Source organism: Lepidochelys olivacea (genome assembly GCF_965140295.1).
Source record: "Lepidochelys olivacea isolate rLepOli2 genome assembly, chromosome: 5".
NCBI classification, from domain to species: domain Eukaryota; kingdom Metazoa; phylum Chordata; order Testudines; family Cheloniidae; genus Lepidochelys; species Lepidochelys olivacea.
The window spans coordinates 14,721,260-14,743,133 of NC_140415.1; the positions used below are offsets into that span (position 1 = coordinate 14,721,260).

Sequence of the window (21,874 nt, forward strand, 5' to 3'; positions counted from 1 at the left end):
AATTCCCCAGTGGAGACCCTGCTAGAGCAAATTAAATGATACCAGGTTCAAATTAACGTAGTCCCATTTCAAATGTGTCTGTGCAAAAGCGGATGAGCTGTTTTGCACCAGCCTACCAGTGATCAGTATCCAAGCCTGTCTTTCACAATGGCATCAAAACACACATCAGGAAGGACTGATCCTGCAAACTCTCTCATGTGTAAGTGGTCCTTACTCATGTGAGAGTCTGACTTCAATGGGACTGCTTCTATAAGGGCAGCTTTAATGAGCAGAGACAGGGTTTTCAGACACATCTGTTAATTTAGGCTCCTTCAGTTTCTAAGGGCTCATACTTGACACACCCTGGATCTGGCTGAGCATCTGAAGCGTCTATTAACTTCAAATGAAGTTGTGGGACCTCTGCACCCATGGAAAATAGCACCATTGTGCTGGGCTCCCCAAAATAGATGTAGTCTAAATGAGTGGACAAAATTTTGTACTGGAAGTTTGCAGGATCAGGCGCTAATATTGGTCAAACTGCAACTCGGGTTACCAGCAGCCAGTTTTTCACCAAATTGAAAAGTAACAGCTCCAGTAACTCAAGCCAGCATATTTCTTTCTAGTTAACAGATCCTGAACATAAAAGATATGCAACTGCCTTAAACTTAGCATAAGTGTAGATTCTACTGTAAAAACAGTAACCTAAAGCTACCAAAAATAATAAGGGGTTGTAATAAAATCTCAGCTCTCACATTACCCATCCAGTTGTGAGGCTTTTCAGAAGTCCTCTTAAATATCCTTATTAAAATACCATCAAGACAGCCCTAGATTTTGTCGTACACTTCTTGGTAGGGTTCGCGTGATTGGTGCAGAGCTACAGAACTGGCCTGCTCGAGGCAAGTTGACAGGTCATTATTTTGTGTCCTACAAATTCTATGGGCTGATAAGAAAACTCCACCAATTTGATGTTTTATCAGTTGGTGGGTTGGAAAAAGAAATTATTTCAATCTAGATAACGATTCTATTTCTTAGCAGCAAATTAGAGTTTTACTTCTCATGGGGAGTCCACCAAAAAAAGAATAGCGGGAGCTGAGAAAGGACAGATCACATCCCTGTCAGCAGACAGATTGTGTCGCAGCTTACTGAAATGTCTGTGCAAATTGTAAGGAGACTGAAATGGCTCCTTTGAGAGGGAAAAAAATATGAACAAAGTTGCAGGAGAAAAATCTATTTGGAGAGATTTGCAGACCCCAGACAAAGTAAATACATGGAAACCCAAGAAAGGATCATGAGATGATTATAAAGACTGATGGATAGTTCGGTAAATCACTAAACAGTATCCAAGTCAAATATGCCAACAAACGCCAATTATTTAACACTAACTATAGTATAAATGTATGTTTAATAGGCTGAACCTGCTTTTAGGGTTTATGATTTCTGGTTGCCTGTTTCAGCTAAGGTAGGGGTAGCCAACCTGTGGCTCCGGAGCCCCATGCGGCTCTTCAGAAGTTAACATGCGGCTCCTTGTAGAGGCACCGACTCCGGGGCTGGAGCGACAGGTGCCATCTTTCTAATGTACCGGGGGGTGCTCACTGCTCAACCCCTGAATCTGCCACAGGCCCTGCCCCCACTCCACCCCTTCCTGCCCCCTCCCCTGAGCCTGCCATGTCCTCGCTTCTCCCCCCGCACCCAGAGCCTCCTGCACGCCACGAAACAGCTCATGGGGAGGGAAGGGGAGGGAAGGGGAGGCGCTGATCGGTGGGGCTGCCGGTGGGTAGGAGGTGCTGGGATTGGGGTGGGGGAGCTGATGGGGGCTGCTGACGTATTACTGTGGCTCTTTGGAAATATACACTGGTAAATTCTGGCTCCTTCTCAGGCTCAGGTTGGCCACCCTGAGCTAAGGGACAGAGCCTCATCTGGAGTAAATCAGTTTAGTGCCACTGAGGATCTTGCATCTCTATCTAGGTTCTCATATAATGCCCCCACAGTGGTATGTGAGTGCCTCACATCTATTCATTCATTGACCATCACATGCCTGTGACAGTGGGAACCATCACCATCCCCACCTTAAAGAGAAGGGCTGAGACACAGAGAGATTAATAGAGACTGATCCTGGGAGGCGCTGAGCCCACAGCTCCCTAATTGAGACTCTTCTCATGTGGAGGCAGAGGTCTATGCACCAAAGCGCCAAAGTGCATAGATCTCAAGGGCACACACACTGTTGTTATGGTAGGTGGCACCAGATGGCACTTACATATACTCTTCTGAGTTCCGTTGCTTAGCGTGTGAGCAAGTTTTGACACTTGGGAAGATATGGTATGTTGTTATTAATTTTGGTTTGTGCAAAGCTTTGTTTAGAGACAGCTGTGGGAAAGAGGGAGCTGTGTTTCAGCAGGAGAATTTGCTCTCTACCTTGGGCTCTGATTGGAGTCTGTTCTTGAGACAGAATTGGTCCCTGACCAGGCATTGGCGCTGGGCTGAGACTGGGATTGCCAGGCATGCTGTTTGAACTCTTAGTCCACTTATGATGATCAATTCTTTACTCCATGGGCAGCATCGTTCCTGCCCATGGGTTAGACTATGCCACAGCCCATTGTCTGTGTATAAATAAAGCAAGTTACGCTTAGACTATACCCAGACTCCACGTCACTGATTTCTCCACCCTGGGAAGTGGACTCACGCTGGACACCATCTGCTACTGCTTGGCAGAGGGGTGACACTGGTTTCGGAATGGTAAGTGGTGTTAGAAAAAGAGGCAAAAGACGCAATGCTATATTATTTTCTGTCAGTAAGAATTCGGGAGCTTGCAGCATCAGGATTTGGTATAGAATCATAGAATATCAGGGTTGGAAGGGACCTCAGGAGGTCATCTAGTCCAACCCCCTGCTCAAAGCAGGACCAATCCCCAACTAAATCATCCCAGCCAGGGCTTTGTCAAGCCTGACCTTAAAAACCTCTAAGGAAGGAGATTCCACCACCTCCCTAGGTAACGCATTTCAGTGTTTCAACACCCTCCTAGTGAAAATTTTTTTCCTAATATCCAACCTAAACCTCCCCCACTGCAACTTGAGACCATTACTCCTATATCAGACTAGTGCTCAGATTAGTGAGAGGACGTGCACCAAGAGGTGGATGGTGTTGTCCTACTTCTCATCTCCAAATCAGCCATAGCTGATGGAAATGGGAACTGGGCATCACCATCTGTAGCCACCAACAACAGAAGACATGGCACTGAAGAACACAGCTTGCCAGACAAGCTTCAGGGCTGCTTTCTTTTAGTAGAAATTGTCATGTTGTGGATGAAGGGCAAGTGGTAGCTGGATCTATTTGGATTTCATTAAATCATTCCATCCAGTCCTTCACAAAACGTAGTGCTCAGATTCAATTCTCGTTGGCCTGGCTATGAATGGGGACTGGAGAACCTGGAGCAAAGGGATAGAATGAACACAGTGTACTAAGCTAGTGGGAGGTGTGGAATGGTGGAGGGAGCACAAGAATCTGAGTTAAACCTTATTTTAGTATCTTTATTAACAATACAGGAGAGGGAGGAAACAGCTTGTCACACACCATAAGGCAACTAGGGAGGAGTTGAGAACAACCACGAGGAGAGAGGAAAAATGCAAAAAGGATTTAGAGACCATCCAAGTATGTGCAACAGAGGACAAACTGGGCCGAATCCTGACAGGTTCTAATCATCATCTGCAACTCTCGTTCATGTCAATCGGCCAGATCCTGAGCCCTTCCTCACGGACGGCGCTGGGCACCTGCAGATCGGGTCTCAGTTGAGTGGGCAAACTCCACCCCGGACAGAGCAACCCAGAGAACACAGAGCAGGATCCTGGCAGTGCTTTCTCCCTCCACCCCCCAGACTCACTCCTCACAGGTATTTCCACAAGCAGGACCTGCGGGGCTCTTGGCATTAGGCACTCTCCCATTTTCTTCAATATGGAGATTGCCTGAGTAAAGGCTGAGAAAAGCCAAGGCCCCAGTTTTGCCCCCCGACTCGAGACCATTAATTCTTTACTCCATGGGTAGCATCATTCCTTTCCGTGGGCTAGATTATACCATACCCACGTTGCTGCACTGTCCCAGGAGCATCCCAGAGACTGCTCGGCAGAGTGGAGGTGGGTGGGTCAGAATTTGCTCCTGGCCTATACCGCTATGCTCTCTGCACCAGCTCACTGCAACCTGTCCTGCCCGCATTCCATACCCCTCCCCATCTACCTGTGCTTGGATGGAGGGGGAGTTTCATGCATGCAATGCATTCTCATTTCTGCATACATCACCCACTTACTCCTCAACACCCAGACCTAAGGTCCAAGCAGCACCTGCAGGCATGCTAGGGGAATTCTTACTCCCTCTTATGCCCCCGTACAGGCATGCAGTACAAGAACCAATCTAATCCAGTGGGACTACTCCAGGAGCGAAGGCACTTCTCAACACGTGTAAGGCTGAGAGAACGAGGCCTGGACAAAGGACATTAGGACCTGACCCACTATTATTAAGATGCTCAGAAAGGTCACAGTACTTCTCAGGATTCAGCTGTTGTGAGCAACAGGGCCACCAATCCAGCTGTGTGGTGACATATGAGGCCAGAGCCCTAGCTGGTGCAAATCGGTGTAGCTCAGGTCAATGGAGCAACACCAACTTACACCACTGGAGGATCTGGCCCCTACTCTTCAGCTCATTTAAATCGTAAAAATCTGAAATCCTTTCTTTCTATCAATGAATGTTGGGCAACCATCTGATCCATGAGTCCTTTGTCACCAGGGAGGTCTGCATTAGGACAAGGCATAAGGAAACTGCAAGCCATTCATTAAAGTGTTCAACAAAAATCCTTTGGCATATCATAGATCTGGGTAGATGGTAAAATATCTGTTTCTGCTTCTTACAGGTAGGGTTACAACGTACAAGGAAATATATGCATGTATAAAGCACAATAATATTCTCAACAGATTGATGGAAAGCACATGTTGCAGTTCTGTCACTTTACTTTTTTTAAAAATAATTTGTTCTTTTTTGGAGGGGTTTTCGGCTTCTACTGACTCATCAGTGTCCCAGACTGGCAGTCACTGCATACCCTCAACTCCCATTGAGGTCCATAGTGGCTGATGGTGCTCAGCATCTCATAGAAGATGCTTAGCACCTTGCAAGATCAGGCCCCAAGAACGTATCCCTCAGGTGGCTAAAAGGTCAGGACATTAACGTCTCTCTGGGAAACCCACTAGCCCTGTTTCCAAAAGCCCCTCACTTACAACCTCAAAGTAGCAGGACTTTATACTCACAATCACCCTTGTCTCGGCTTCAAATCTCAGGCAGACGTTCCCTTTGCAGCCTTGACCATCTCCTGGAAAATTAAAAAAAGGGGGAAAAAATCAGACCTGATTTATCAACCTGTCGAGAAGATCTCACCCTGATGGCCACATTCTGCTTTCCCTTGGTCCCCTTGAGTAGCACTTCACTCTGCAAGTAGTCTGGGAATATGGCTAAGGGTGAAGGCTAAAGATGATGTAAACTGGTTTAGCTCTATTGGCCACAGCGGAGTTACTCCTGATATACTCCAGCATACTGGGCCTGACAACCAGAATCAGGCCCTACGACCCTCACAACACTCACCCCAGCCTCATGAAATCACTTTTTTATTGTAAAGGTAAAGTACAATTTCATACCCATTGCCTAATAGATCACGCTTACAATGTCCAGATCAGCTGATTCCCTGTATCTTATCCCTCTTTGTGCTCAAAACTAAGCCTGCAGTTCTGTAGCATGAAATTACCTAGCAGCATCACATAATGGACTCCGAGGTGCTACCTAAACTGGTCTGGCATCTCCTTCAACATCAGCCTGAATCTTAACAGTGTGGCAACAGATAATATCAAAACAAGTGCAACACCGTGTAACAAATACAGTCACATACCAGGAACTACATTCACTTAAACGATAAGATTGTGATGCATGTAAAAGGTCATTCTTGGACTCTAAACTGTGGGAGGCCAGGGCCATGTCTTCCTACGTGTGTATACAGTGCCTAGTACGATGGGCTGATTGGAGTCTCTGGGCACTACTACAATATAAATAAAATAAAACCAACAGCAGCAAATGCCAGGAAGTCTTAAAAGTGGGATGTTCCATCCTGTTGTGAAATAAGAAAAGGCAAGGACTTGAATTAAAGTGGGCATATCCAACATGTTATCAGGGTGAAATCCACCTCTGTGAAGAGGGCCTCCAGAACTAAATGTAAGAGCTGCTACAATTTCAGCTAACGCTCCCTACCTGGGGCTGTAAAAGACTCATATCCTCTACAGGTCAGGCACACAAGGGCCCTGTAACACACATTCACCAGCGGGTTAAATCACACACTCACCAGTGGGTTACATTAGCAAAAGGCCCACCCACCCCTTAAGTCCCACTTAGCTTTGAATACTCTGGCTTTTGCTAAAGTCAATGTTGCTTGACATTATTTAAATGTAAAAAGAAAAGGAGGACTTGTGGCACCTTAGAGACTAACAAATTTATTTGAGCATAAGCTTTCGTGAGCTACAGCTCACTTCATTGGATGCATTCAGTGGATTCCATCTGATGAAGTGAGCTGTAGCTCACGATAGCTTATGCTCAAATAAATGTTTTAGTCTCTAAGGTGCCACAAGTGCTCCTTTTCTTTTTGCAGATACAGACTAACACGGCTGCTACTCTGAAACCTATTTAAATGTAGTATTTCATCAGTGAATATAATTACCGTGGTGTTGGGATAAGCCCGGTCGCTTACGTTGGTGATTGTCTTTGGTTTAATAATACAGTGGTGACAATAAGAGAAAGGCAAAAAAATGGTTGAATAGCAGCTAACAGCTCAACAAATAACTTGCAAACGTTGCACTCCTACGTCATCAAGATATAGACTCTCTATTTCAAAACAGGGAATAAAACACCTACATGCCATAGGGATGGGGTGATTGGATCAGATTAGACAGGTAACCAAACTGCTAGATTAACTAATGAAATATAGAAAGGCTAAAATGTGGAACACTTTAATTCAAGGGATGCTAAGTGGACAGTAGCTGTGCTGGAGTGGAAATGTAGCACTGGAATGAGCAAACCACTACAACACAGCAGCTGGAATAGAGTGTAAGTAATGTTATCGTCTTCACTTGAAGTTATATGATGAAATCCCATTGCTTTGATATGCTTAAGTGTTTTCCTGAATCAGGGCCCTAGTTTGTTTCCCAACTGGCATATTGTGCGTGCAGTTACCGGATTTGCGTGCACAACCACAGGTGCACTTTTGTACGCACATTTTTTCTTGCAGGGTAGATCCTTTTCAAAATGTGGCCTGGTAAGAATAAAAGCATCTTAACTAAACCAAACCAAATACATTTTTTTCATGGTAAAATCCTTTTGAGAGTACTACTTCCTGCACGGTTTTGTGAAACCCAAACACAGCAGCACTGTGGCAGCAGTGAAAGCAAAACTGATGAGACACTAGAAGTGGATTCAGAACCCAGTTCCAGATTAGGTTTAAGATTTGAGCCCAAACGTGGCCTAAAATTTGGATTTAAAAAGGAAGATTCTTTTTTTACATCAGTGGATCTTCAACAATCAATGAAGATACAACACAATTACAGTTTCTCCGGGATCTAGCAGAGTGCAACCACGCTGGAGTCACTCAAATAATAGAGAAAATAGTCATGTATTGTGCTTAATCTAATTGTTTACATTTGACAGGGGCATATCAAATTTGAATTTTTATATTTTCTAAATTTTAAATTAGAAGATGTCAACAAAATATAAAAGATGATGGTTATAATTAGTCATTTAGAGCTGGAAACTCAGACTAAGGTGTTGAGACAATAAACTACTGAGACTGCTTATGTACATTTCCTGGTTGATTTCAATGATTCAAACAGTCTTCCTTCCTCTTCTACTGAAATCCTGGACCAGCCTCTATGGGACACTATCTTATGGGATGGTGCAAATTCCATTTTCTCCTTGGATCTACAAGTAGGTTAATGTCCCAGAATAGAATAATAAGGGGCTTCAAGCATTTTAACTATTTTATTAAATGTGTGAGATAATTATAGTTTATACAAGTTCAAGTAGTGAAAAGGGAACAGAACCCCAGTAATCTCTTCAATGCTCTGTATTTTCCCTTGTCATACAGCTGAAGTCTTAAATAATAACTGCATATTTATTTATGTAGTAAGCAATGTCTGGAGTCACAGGTAACTTTTATATCGCACAGTGGTTTGTGCAACATCCCCCTAGCTGCACTCTGTTCAGTGATCTAACAGTAAAGACTGTAAAGCCCGTGGTATAATCGGTCAGCAAGAGCGAGCCTTCTCTGCCACTAATGATGCTGTTTGATTTTGAGAATCTGGAGCTGTTCTGACCTTGTGCACTTAAGCCTGACCTCCTGTCCTAGCCCCATCCCCAATTCAGATCATTAGCTGATGAGTAAGCACTCTGCTCAGGACTAATGGCTCATTTGGTGCTAAATAGCAGAAAGTCAACAACAAAAGGGCAAAGAGTTTAATATGGTCCATTGTGAACATAACCACAGGGCTTATTACTGCGGCCATATTCAGGCAAAACTTCCATTGAAGTCACTGGGTACCTGCAATGGATTGGTTTGGTGCATGAGATCATTGGGTGAAAGCTTAGCCCCGTTAAAAACAATGTGAAAATTCCCATTGGTTTCAACAAGGTCAGGATTTCACGTCAGGTTTTCCTCTAGTGGCTGACAACAGCAACTATAACACCCTCATACTTAATCACTCTTAAAGGAATTCTCCTTTAGCTCAAGAGACAGAGGCCTCGATTTTTGCTGATGAAGGTCCCAGGTACAATCCCCACAGACAAAATGGCTCGCTACATAAGGTTCATCGTTTGTAGACCAGAAGGAGTCTCCTAAGAGAGTATCTGAAATGTATTGGGATATACAAGGGGCTGTGGTGCATTACAGTTCAATTCTAAATAGGTGTGACGAGCTACCTACAGTTCAAGAGTAGATCTGAAAGTTTTCTGAAGATCGTAAACAAAGCAACCACTTCGTGTAAATACCAAACTAGAGCTCAGCCTGCTGGACAAAAGAGGGGCAGCTTCCTGCTGGTCTTCCAAAATGAGATGGTTTGTGACCGATGCCATTTGCTTTGAGCCAGCCCAGTAAAATGTTCTTGGAGCCTGAACGAGATAAGACATAAAGTAAACAGGCTCTATTGTGGCTTTTCTTGTAGCCACAATGTCCCTTTTAGCTACTTGGGCTGGATGAACCAAACATACCCTACTGGATATGGTGTCAGGTTTCTAATTCATCTCTTTGACTCTGAATGCATCATTAACATGCCACATCAGATCTCCGATGAACCTATTCCTCCTACCACAGAATTACTATAAGGGAAGACTTTGCCTCTCATTAGCACACCAAACTCTGTACTCTTGCTGCCTGGGGTGACAGAGTGGGAATCATCTGTAACATTTTGGATGAATAGTGTTTCAGAGTAACAGCCGTGTTAGTCTGTATTTGCAAAAAGAAAAGGAGTACTTGTGGCACCTTAGAGACTAACCAATTTATCTGAGCATAAGCTTTCATGAGCTACAGCTCACTTCATCGGATGCATGCTGTGGAAAATACAGAAGACGTTTTTATACACACAAACCATGAAAAAATGGGTGATTATCACTACAAAAGGTTTTCTCTCCCCCCACCCCACTCTCCTGCTGGTAATAGCTTATGTAAAGTGATCACTCTTCTTACAATGTGTATGATAATCAAGGTGGGCCATTTCCAGCACAAATCCAGGGTTTAACAAGAACATATGAGGGGAGGGGGTTGGAAATGGCCCACCTTGATTATCATACACATTGTAAGGAGAGTGATCACTTTACATAAGTTATTACCAACAGCAGAGTGGGTTTTTGGGGGCGGGGGAAACCTGGATTTGTACTGGAAATAGCCCACCTTGATTATCATACACATTGTAAGGAGAGTGATCACTTTACATAAGCTATTACCAACAGGAGAGTGGGGTGGGCGGAGAGAAAACCTTTTGTAGTGATAATCACCCATTTTTTCATGGTTTGTGTGTATAAAAATGTCTTCTGCATTTTCCACAGTATGCATCCGATGAAGTGAGCTGTAGCTCACGAAAGCTTATGCTCAAAAAAATTGGTTAGTCTCTAAGGTGCCACAAGTACTCCTTTTCTTGATGAATACTGTGTGTGCCTCAGTTTCTCCTATGTGCCGCATGGCTAACTAGGTGGTGGGAAAAGGAAAAGGTTGTTTACTCTTGGCAGATACTCAGAGATACAGGTGTGACTGACGCCTAACTATCTGGTGCCTTGGCCCCATGCCCATGGGGAGTCCAAGAAGACAATGGCCTCTCCAAGTGCCCGGACATTTGGCACCTAGCATCTAACAATCATGGATGACCCATGCTCCTTAGGAAGGCAGCTGTGTTTGACCAGCTGGAGAACAAAGGACCGAAGAGGAGGGCCAGGTGACAAAAACAAAGGACTGATGGGGGGCTGTAGTTAGTGTGGGGCTGCTGGAAGGGAGAAGACTGTCATGGTCTGGGAAAAGACGGACCAGAGGGCGCTGGGCTCTGCGTTGACTGAGATGGACTATGCTGTAACTTTCTGTTCTCTGTGATAACCAAGAACTTTCTCCACTGTGTTCCAGACATCTAATAAACCCTGCTGCTTTTACACCACTGGCTGAGAGTCACTGCAGTTTAAGGGGGGATGGGGGTGCATTGCTCCCTTTGGGTGTGGAAGTCTCTCTCTCAGGCATCCAACTCAGGTGGACTCACTGATGGGAGCTCACAGCATGAAGCAGGGGTGCTGAAGGCTCCAGGGTTCGGTCCCAGGAGGCGGTGAAGCCAAGTGGCTTACCCTAGTGAAAGAGTGGAACCTTAAGTGGCTGGCACACTGAAGGGCTCTTCCCCGGGACCTTTTCAAGAGCACTGGACCATGGATCCATGACACCTGGTATGACATGAATAGCTGGAAGGCGCTGCTATTGCATGAAGCCTGCAAAGACAATGGGGCCCTCTCTGAGCCACAAGGTAAAATATGGGCGGTTTCCAGGACTCTGTGTTACTTGACTATCTGATGAGTGTGATAGGACACAGAACTTTAGCTCATTGATGTAAGAACTGGGAAGGAGAGGAGAGACTCTGTTTTAATACACTGAAAAGTCGACGGCCGTGTAGGGTGTCATGCCTGCTGGTGTGCTGTAGTACCTGGCCAATCTGCAGCCCCCTGGTGCCACAAGGAATAAAACTCAGATTTCCCCAGCTCCAGAGACAAAGACGCCTACTTGAATTAAAGAAGGATAACCTTCAGCTATTTTCAGGAAAAGGCCTATGACACACAAACGAGCAATTCTGATTTGATGTAGCAAAGGGGAACAGCACTCATACACAAACACATGGAGCATTATTGCAATGTATGTGTGCGTTAGCTAATAACATAAAAAAGTAGCTCTGACAATCAGAGGCTGGGGACTTACTGCCATCCAAACAAACCTCACAAATCACTCCCTGACAGAGATATCTTCCCCATCTTTTAAGTAAACCTCTCCTGGTTAGACAGCGTTACTAAACAGCTGTGTATTAACACGCTTCGTTGCACTGGAAAGCAGATGCTGGTACAGGCTGGCTAAGCAGTGTCTCTATTCTGCTCATTAACGTTACTACCATTTATTCGTTTTAGTTGCTCAACACTTTTAAAATCAGGTTTTTTTAATCTTCACTAACATCACCAGTAATGGGAATTGCTGTCTTAAAGCCAACAAACACAAAGGCACTTTCTTGGGGTTTGGCTTCATTAGCCAAGAAATCTCCAAGGTAACAGAATTCAGCTCATACTTTTCCCTCAGGCACAGCTTGTTCCTGGGGTCCCTTCCTCAGCCCTACTCTGCCCATGTCCCAGATTCTTGCTCTCTGTAGAGACACTGCCATCTCCTTTATAGCCAGGTGGCAGAAGGAATCACCATCACCCGTAAGTCAGCAGAACCCACTTAACCCTTTCCCGACAGGTTTCACACCTGCTAACAAGGTAGGATGTTAAAGGCAAACACAGCAAGACTGTTACAGAGAGAAATCAGCCACACGGGGTGAAATCCTGCCCCAAATGAAGACAATAGGAAAAGCCCAATTGACCTTTTTAGGGTCAAGATTTCATGCTCAGAATAGTCATTCAGCTACTAGAGTGATGAACATCCTAAAAACATAATAATGGCCATACTGGGTCAGACTAATGGTCCATCTAGCCCAGTCTCCTGTTTTCCGACAGTGGCCAGTGCCAGATGCTTCAAAGGGAATGAAAAGAACCGGGACAATTATCAAGTGATCCATCCTCTGTCATCCAGTCCCAACATCTGGCAGTCAGAGGCTCAGGGACACCTGGAGCATGGGTTGGGTTGCATCCCTGACCATCTTGGCTAATAGCTGTTGATAGACCTATCCACCATGAACTTATCTTACTCTTTTTTGAACCCAGGTGTAGTTTTGACCTTCACCACATTCCCTGGCAAAGAGTTCCACAGGTTGGCTGTGCGCTGTGTGAAGTTGTACTTCCTTTTGTTTGTTTGTAACCTACTGCCTGTTCATTTCATTGGGTGATGCCTGGTTCTTGTGTTATGTGAAGGGGTAAATACCACTTCCTTAGTCACTTTCTCCACTCATGGTTTTATAGACCTCCATCAGATTCCTCCCTTCATCCTCTCTTTTCCAAGCTGAATAGTCCCAGTCTTTTTAATCTCTCCTCATATAGAAGCTGTTCCAGACCCCTAACAATTTTTGTTTCCCTTCTCTGTACTTGTTCCATTTCTAATGTATCTTTTTTGAGATGGGGTGACCAGAAATGTGCACAGTATTCAAGGTGTGGGCGTACCATGGATTCATATAGTGACATTATGATATTTGCAGTCTTATTATCTATCCCCTTCCGAAAGGTTCCTAACAATCTGTTAACTTTTTTGACTGCTGCTGCACGCTGTTTAAAAAAGACCCACTATGTCATATATATCAGCCTTCTGCCAACACTTACTCCCTACAACAGAAATGGAGAATCCTATCATTATAGGTAACAATAGCAACGGATTAGCAGCAATGAATAATAATTAGCACCAAAACAGGAAGTCACCATCCAGACAGGCCAGTGACACAGTTTAAGGCACAGGATGGCCGCTGAGCACTAAATAAACTTCTCAAAATCCAACCCTCAAAAATAGTTCTGAAAATTAATTTTTAATATGCACTGTTACTTGGTCATTGATTTTTAATTACCTTAGGTATTATTATTTATCATTATAACCTATCTCTACATTTTCCCCCAAGCATTTATGGGGATTTATTAGTGATTTATTTCTTAGGCTTTGATCCCACAATTGCTGCATCCAGGCAGAGCCCTACTGAAGTGATAGGGGCTCCATGCAGGCGTAGCAGTCTGCTGCATGCTATCAATTGCAGGACTGGAGCCATGGGCTGTAAGAGATCATGTCTTCCTGTGTTTTTGCTCAGCACTTAGAACAATGGAGCCCTAAACCTGCATGGGACAGCTCAGCACTCCCACAACAGAAATAATCAAACAAGAATAATTTGAGGAAGGGGACAGCCAGTGGGAAAAAAGTTACAGGTTTTCCACAATAGATAAATATGTATGAACTATATAAATTGAATGCATTAAAACCAGTCCACCAAGGAGCACCTGCTTTGTTCCATAATGTTGATAGCATCTACATAATAGTGGAAATTGCCAGATTGCATTCTGCAACACATCAAAATGACTTTCCTTTAAAAAAGTACCCTGATTGGCAAGCCAATTTAAAATTTACCGTAAACTGCAGGATCTCATAACGTTTACAACTCCAATCACACTCACTCAGTTCATTGGTTCAGACTGAATGCATAGACATTTGTTTAGCAACTCAGAACAGATATATGACAAAAGTGCTGCAGACAACATATGGGACCTGAGATGTGATCATTACAACCAGAGATCTGCCCGCTGCAATCTCCACCCACACTAATGCAATGACAGTCGTATGGATATGAGAAGCATCCTCAGAATTGGACGAGTACATCCGCACTATGCATCAACCATAGTTCTCTGCAGGACAGTAACGTCCATTAAGTCAGAATTCCAGAATACTTGTCCAGCAGGCCTTGAGCACCGTTCTGGGACATCAACTCAGTGGAGCTGCAATGGGATGTAACTGGTGAAGTGAGCACACACTCAGGACACTGCACATTGCGTGTGGGGCTGAACAAAAATCCTGGATCCAAACACCAACACTCCCTCCCCCCCACCCCAGACCTAGGTGTGGAGCTGTTTGAAATTCTGCAGCTTGAGCTCCTCTCTGGGTTCTGATATGCAACCACAATTTATCTCACTGGCCCTAGGTCTGCTCCAAAATTTCAAACTTGAGTGGATCTTTCAGTGAACCTGGTGCAAGTTTATAATGAAACCAGACGTGTGTTGCTTGACCTGGGGCTTTTTTGCTTGGTTCTTGTGGAAATGTAACACCTCTGATCTTTAGTGGGCATTGTCCGTCCTTACAAACAGGGATGCAACATTGCGACTGATTAGGGAAAAATCAATTGGGCTGCTAGCATTACTTCCTATGTAAATGCTTCCTGTTGAAATGTCACCAGAGCAAAGCATGTAAATCTGTGAACTAGTGTAAAGGTATTTAGGCTGAAATGAGAGGAGAAGCAGCATGTTTTGAGATGCCTCCCTCTAGCAGTCTGAAAGTAATGTATAGTTTCTGAAATGTCTACATGATAGATGCAACACTGTATAGGATTTGGCTTTGGGGACAGTATATTTAATCCTTCAATTCTCAACGGGGTTGCTGTCAGCTTCAAACTACCATATGTACAATAAAGAGGAAGGATATGCTGATAATAGCACTTCCTACTTCACAGGGGTATTGTGAGGATAAATACATGAAAGACTGTGATGGGCTGTGAGATCTACTGATGAAAAGTCCTGTGGAAGAGATAGGTATTGTTATTATTGTTGTATTATATAAACTAGAGGGCAACACTCAGCACTAACAGGGGAGATCCAGGGTATCAGTTCAGCCCCAGATTGTGAGAGGGGGCTTGCCATGTTTCACTCTTTGTGACCAATCAGGATAGCTAACCCACCTGCCTATGTGCCTGATTAAGAAGCAGTGGGGAGACAAGCACTTGAACGAGGTGGCAGAGGAGTGAGAGTGGGATAAGGGTTAAACACCAAATGAGGAAGAGGAGAAGGGAGAAAAAGGGGATGAAACAATTGATCAAAGGGAAGGTTTCGAGTTATTTTCAAAACAAACCAGAGAGCGTGGAACTCTCAGGCCAGTGCTGCTGTAATTATAATGACAGGTTTCAGAGTAACAGCCGTGTTAGTCTGTATTCGCAAAAAGAAAAGGAGGACTTGTGGCACCTTAGAGACTAAAATTGGTTAGTCTCTAAGGTGCCACAAGTCCTCCTTTTCTTTTTGTAATTATAATGTTGACTATGGAGCCATGGTACCATCAGGTTACTGTATTTTCCTAGCAGCTGTGTTTAATTCATTTAAACATGCAAAGCCATCAGGTCACATCCCATTAGCAGAGCCATGCTGGAGAAGTACAAGAGGGCAGCACTGTCATGCACTGCATAAACATAGCAGATGAAAAACAAACACAGACTGCCCCCAAACAAATCAGAGAGGGCTCCTGTATTAGCCAAAGAGAACATGCAAAGCTGTTCCCTTCCCACGGCCTGTAACCAGCCTCAGACACCCACAGTCCCCTGCCACTCATCATTCAAACCTATTCTCTCACTTAATGAACTGGAGATATTTGTGTAACCCTGTCACAGGGGCTGGAAGGGCAAAGCTAGACAAGCTTGCTAAGTTCTTCGGGGCAGAGCCCGTTTACTACTGTGTGTCTGTACAGCTCCTAGAACAACAGGGTGCCATTCTTGACTGGGCCTTATGCACTAGCATAATAAACAGGATTAATAAATAATAATAACCACCACCAAGTTCTGGCCAGAGACTAGTGCAGATATCTCTCAGTTTAGCTCTTAAAGGTAAAGAAGATGCCCACCCCATATTCTGGGGGCAAATAAGTTTTTATGTATCTCAGAACCTCCTTTTGCACATGCAAACTGTCCCATTCGGCCATGCAAATGACCTTATTGCAGGCACAAGGCTGAGTTTTTGTTTGTTTGGGTCAGAGCTGTTGGGAAAGCTTGTTTGCTGAAAGCTGTGTGCTCAAAATCTTCAGGGCAATCTTGGTCCACTGAAGTCAATGGTGGTTTCACCATTGGCTTCAGTGGGGCCAGAATTTTTGTTCATGCAAATAGATAAATACAAAGACAAAGTAAAATAAGCTATTTTTATTTACATACATATCCCTTTTCCCCCTCTACGTTCTCCCCCTCCCCAAGCTTATCCCATGGTAACTACAGTAAGACCATTAGCTGTTTATACACTAATTTGTCAGCCTCTCATTATTGTGCCTGGAGCCCCAGTCCTGAAATTTGTTGCAGTGGGCAGATCCCCATTGTCTTCAGTGGGGCTCCATGCAGACACAGGTGTCTGCCTAAGTGCATCAAGAGTACAGGATCAGTTCCTTAGTCCTCAGTGCTGAGCACTAAATTCAGTTTAAGGGTCACATCCTGCCACTCTGGGGTGGAAAGCTCTTGCTGAAGCAAAATTCCCCATTCACCTCAATGGCAATTTTGCCTTAGTAAGGACTAAGGGTCAGATTTTTTAAGGTAGTTAGGCACCAAGTGGTATTTTCAAAAGAGCCTATGTGCCTGTCTGCATATTTAGGCACCTAAATACCTTTTAAAATCTGGCCCAAAGTAAAAATGCTAGGTTATGAGCCCCCAAAAGATTACCAAATATAAGCTTTTTATATATATGAAAATTCTAGCCCTCTGCTGGCCTGGATTTGCTTTAAAGCTTACAGTACACATGTTCATGTTGAGTAGTACCTCACTCCACAAGAAGTCTCACTAAAGTCAACTAAGTACTTGTGGAATAAAGCACGAGTCATATCACAATCTGGCCCAAAGTTAGTTTGAGCAGTTACATTCGGTATTTGGAAACGTACTTATCTTTCCGCTTTTGGAGAGGTGTACACTTGTTTGCATAATAAATGTCAGGGCAGAGATACAGGTTTTCCACAGATTCACTCTCCCTCCTCCTTTTGAAAGAAATCTATTTATTCTGAACGAATCAGCTATTTCCCAGATGAATGTTGTTTTGTAGTCAGTTTAGCTCTGCTGCGAGATATTCATTCTTTTGCATGCCGGTAATGAATTTTCACAGCAAGAATCCTAATCCAGTCCAGTCCTGGAGTGTTTTATCAGGACCTCTTTTTTATTTCTATGGGTAAATGGGAATTGCTTTCCTTATCTGTATCTAGAAGCACCTGAGTGGTTTTTGCTCCATATTTCCTATCCTGCTGGAATTCAGGTTGTATCGCTATCTGATACTGTATAATTGTCCCTTGTGTTAGTTGCCTTTTTATTTTAAAATGTGAGATTTATTGATTTCAATTTTTATTTTTTACTGTTAGTCATTTTGCTTTCAGATTCACTTCCTCTCCTCCAGCCCAGTCATATCTGTTGGGTAGATTTTCTGGAAGCCTGGGCTGGGGTTGGTTTTGTTTTCCACCTGCCCAGTGCTTCTGCATGTTGCGATTTGAGGATATTTTCTCTGCACCAGCTACACCCCTGCACCTGCCCCCCAGCCAGGTCACAGGGACTCTGTCTACCACCAGCACTGCCCAGGAGCCTTTATGAGCCTTCACAGAGTTTAAGACACAAACTAACCCTATCCCAAGCAATGCTTTTATACTCCGAACAGGGAAAAGAACTAGAGACCCCATGAATCCCACTAGGGATTTCACTCCTGCTAATCCATTTTCCATGGAAGGTGTTCAGATAATACAGTGACGGGTGGCAGTAAAAAACTCTTAAGGGTTTGATAGATAATTCTCCATTTCTAGTTTTAAAGCAAACAAAACAAGAGCACAGGTGAACAACTGCACAGTTGTTCATCACAAGAAAATAGACGAAGAGACCTTATCCAAAAAGCTCAAAAGAGTTGCTGAAAAGGTATGAGAAGAAGTATAAATTCTATAGGTAAAATAATGATGGATCAGCAGTGGCCTGGCATTAACCTCCACTCTTGAAGGGACACCAGAAGGATAACTCACCTGTAAATACGCCACTCATAAATTATGTCTTGTCACTCGTGAAGATAAATCTATCAAATCTAAACCATCACTTACGCTCCCTTTAGCTTGCTCTCTCTGTCTCCTGATAGACAGAGATATGTTCTTTACATAGGCAGCAATCAGGAAAGTCTCACCTAATAATCAGTCGTGCATATGTAATAGTAATGCTTGCATGGAAGCCATGTGTTTATGGGATGTTAGAAAACACAGCAGGATTGAAGTCAGTCCATAGGAAAGAGACACATGTCCATGACAACTGTTGCAGAACAGAAACAGTTATCAAGACCCCGAGAAACCTTTCACAAACAGGAAAATGTAAGTTAACCAAATCCAGTTGAAAAAATATTTCTGCGCTTCAGATATTGCAGAGAAGGAGTCGAAGAGGAAGAATGAAATTAGTATTAAAAAACTAAAGACATGAGAAATTCCAATTAGTATATGAGGAAATACATTGCTGAAGTCCCAAAGAAAACAATTTGCAGAGGGAATGATAGTCCCTAAAATACCAGGAGCAGTGTAAAGAAAGAACAGTGCATTCTCCCAATGAGAAGGCTAATCTCAAGGTACTGCATTTCCTTAGAGGATTAGCAAGAGGTGCTAACATGTACACAATGGACCAAGATTCCCAGTGTACCATCACTGATGTCAAGGGACACTGATTTACACCAGCTGAGGACCTGGCCCAATAAATCCATTCCTTCTGAGACCCTGCTGACAAAAGATCTGATACTCTATCTCCTCCTGTACATGTTCAAAGATCTGGTACCCTGTCCCCTGGTGTCCCTGTTCAGTATTCTGCTGAAAAGGGTCATTTACGCAGAATCTTGCAATATGCATCATTAATACTTTGGCTGATTGCTTCCCATTATGTTTTGGTCTCTCTGGAGTGCTGGACAGTGGTTGGAAGAAGGGAACTAGGAGTCAGTACAGTAACAATGCTAATCCCTGCTCTGCCACTGACTCACTATGTAACCTTGAGCAAATCACTTTGCCCCTCTGTGTTTCTCTTCCCCAGCTGTAAAATGGGAATAATTAAGGCTGTGAGAAAGTTGTGATTATTTTAAGTTTAAAAGTTGTGGCCAGTTTGTTAAAGTTGCCGTTTTGGTGAGGTCTGTTCAAGTACCATAAAAAATCCAAAACAAACACACATGATTCATTTATATACAAAGGAAACCAGTAAGAAAATACTGTGTAAAGAACAGAACTTTTTCAATCTTTCTGGTACTTTACAGGTCCATGGACCATTACCTGCTTCCTGATGAGAAATGGAAACTCTGGGTACCCCTACAAGGAGCACCAGCCCTTGGTACTCACCCACACCTAAGCTCCAGCACCTTCTTCCACGGTATGCAGCCTGCTTTCCAAAGCAGGCCAGCAGCATAGAAGAGACATTGCCCTTGAAGGCAAGCAAGATGAAGGGATGGCTGGGCCAAATTTAGTGGCATCGTGACCCTGAGGATCATGTCGGAATGCCACTCACTCAAATTTGCGACAAGTATCAAAAGTTGTGGCGTGTGGTAAAAGTGGCGTTCCACAACAAAACTGCAGCCCTCAATTTTTCTTACAGCCTGAAGAATAATAACACAGGGCTGTGGGAAGGCCTAATATATGAAGGTGTGGACAGTGATATGAATATCATTGTTCTTATTTCTGCAGTGTGAGGATTTCATGGTGATTGTCTCTTTGTCTTGGATGTGTATAATTACAGTGCAGGTTATCCACGGGTGTATTCACGCCGCAGGAGGTTTACCCCCGGATTGCAAGGCAGACAGCGCAGGCCTCTCCAAGATGCTGCAGTCTTGGGCTAAGTTCTGGGCAGGATGCACATCTGTGTGACCCCTCTCCGTATATTTCTATTCACCTCTTGTTCCCTGATCAATTCCTGAAACTAGCTTTTGGTCACTGTATTAACGGGCGTTTTCCTACATCCGAAACCTTTCTGGTTTGGTTTGACTAGCGTCTGCCCTGCTCCCAGAAGGAGCCATTTACATCTCCCCATTGTGCCCTGCGCTGAGATCAGTCATGACAGAGAGTGGCACACATTCTCTAGGCTCGCTGCAAGCCCTTCTCTGCAATTCCATGACCAGGAACTCTATTAGAGACCCAATGCTGTCCATCCCAAATGGCCAGTCAGTCAATGGGAGCGGAGTTTACTTAGCATCTCATAGATTCATAGATACTAAGGTCAGAAGGGACCATTATGATCATCTAGTCTGACCTCCTGCACAACGCAGGCCACAGAATCTCACCCACCCACTCCTGCGAAAAACCTCACCTATGTCTGAGCTATTGAAGTCCTCAAATCGTGGTTTAAAGACTTCAAGGAGCAGAGAATCCTCCAGCAAATGACCCGTGCCCCATGCTACAGAGGAAGGCGAAAAACCTCCAGGGCCTCTTCCAATCTGCCCTGGAGGAAAATTCCTTCCCGACCCCAAATTTGGCGATCAGCTAAACCCTGAGCATATGGGCAAGATTCACCAGCTAGATACTACAGAAAATTCTTTCCTGGGTAATTCAGATCCCACCCCATCTAACATCCCATCACAGGCCATTCGGCCTATTTACCATGAATATTTAATTACCAAAACCATGTTATCCCATCTCACAGGAGGTAGGATCACCACTCCTTAGACATACCACCTCCCACGCTGCTCCTTAGTGGCATAGCTCCAGGGGAGCCAGACTAACAGAGAGCCCTCCAGCACTGGCTACCCTGGAGACCACAGAAAAGATAGCACAGCTAGGCTTTCCAGAGAATCCCCATGAAGCCGGATAACTGGCACAATTCTTTCCCTGGGCAAACCCTGAATGCATAGTGCAGAGTCCATAGTAGGTAGGGGGTCGATATAGAAACAGTGCCATGGAGGCAAGAGATCCACATGTAGAGATTCTGCCCATAGACAAGTGGTGTAGGGGGCTATTCCCTCAACCACCAGGACTTAAATTATCCCAAACCTTCTCCCAGCGCAGTCACTGGGAGTGTTGTAACACTTTAACATCATCTCTCTTTAAACCTTTATAACATCCTCGTCTCCCAAACAGGGCTCCCAATCCTGCGAACCCTTCCACACCAGAGCATTCCTTCCTCACACGAGAAGTCTCATGAAGCTCTAAGCAGCTGCTAAGATGAGTAAGGGTCATTCCCACGAGCAAAGATTAGCAGAACCTAGCCCCTGCTGAAGTAAGGAGGGACAAAGCTTTGAACTGATATGAACATGCATGCAACGTGATGCCCTGTGTCAATGCACATGCCACGGCTTTGAATTTCGATGCGTGACATACAACAAGTCTTCAACCCCCGTAAATTGTCTGGAGTTGGCTTCAATCCATTACAGTGCCATCGTGCAGGGGTTTCTTTTTCTTAAATGCAGGTTAATTGGCTCACAGCGAAAGCTAAGAGGGTTACCTCCCTTTTTTCTGAAATAGTTAATTTACAAGTGGTGTCCAATAAATACCTACACGAGCTTGGGGCTGGCAGCCAGTTTGCATTTGCTACTGTTGCTGCTCACGTCAGCGGTTTAAGACACCTCCTCTTGGAAAGCAGACCTGACCTGACCGAACAGGAGGCACACAGGAAAGGAAAGAGTCTGCACATCATCAAAATCCTACTCCAGGGTGACAGCACAGCAGACAGCATTGGCTACGAGGCGAACTCTTATTACTGCATCGTCT

At 44.2% G+C, this 21,874-nt stretch overlaps 1 protein-coding gene across 3 annotated transcripts in view; it reads right to left on the minus strand.

Annotated features, from left to right (window-relative positions):
• The window catches only part of ZBTB7C (zinc finger and BTB domain containing 7C), a 286,786-nt gene that overhangs the window by 122,983 nt on the left and 141,929 nt on the right, over positions 1-21,874 (minus strand). For all 3 annotated transcript variants that reach the window (XM_084628971.1, XM_084628973.1, XM_084628972.1), the window contains exon 2: positions 5,265-5,326. The gene's annotated coding sequence lies outside the window, so the exon portion shown is untranslated. The remainder of the gene's footprint in view (positions 1-5,264; positions 5,327-21,874) is intronic.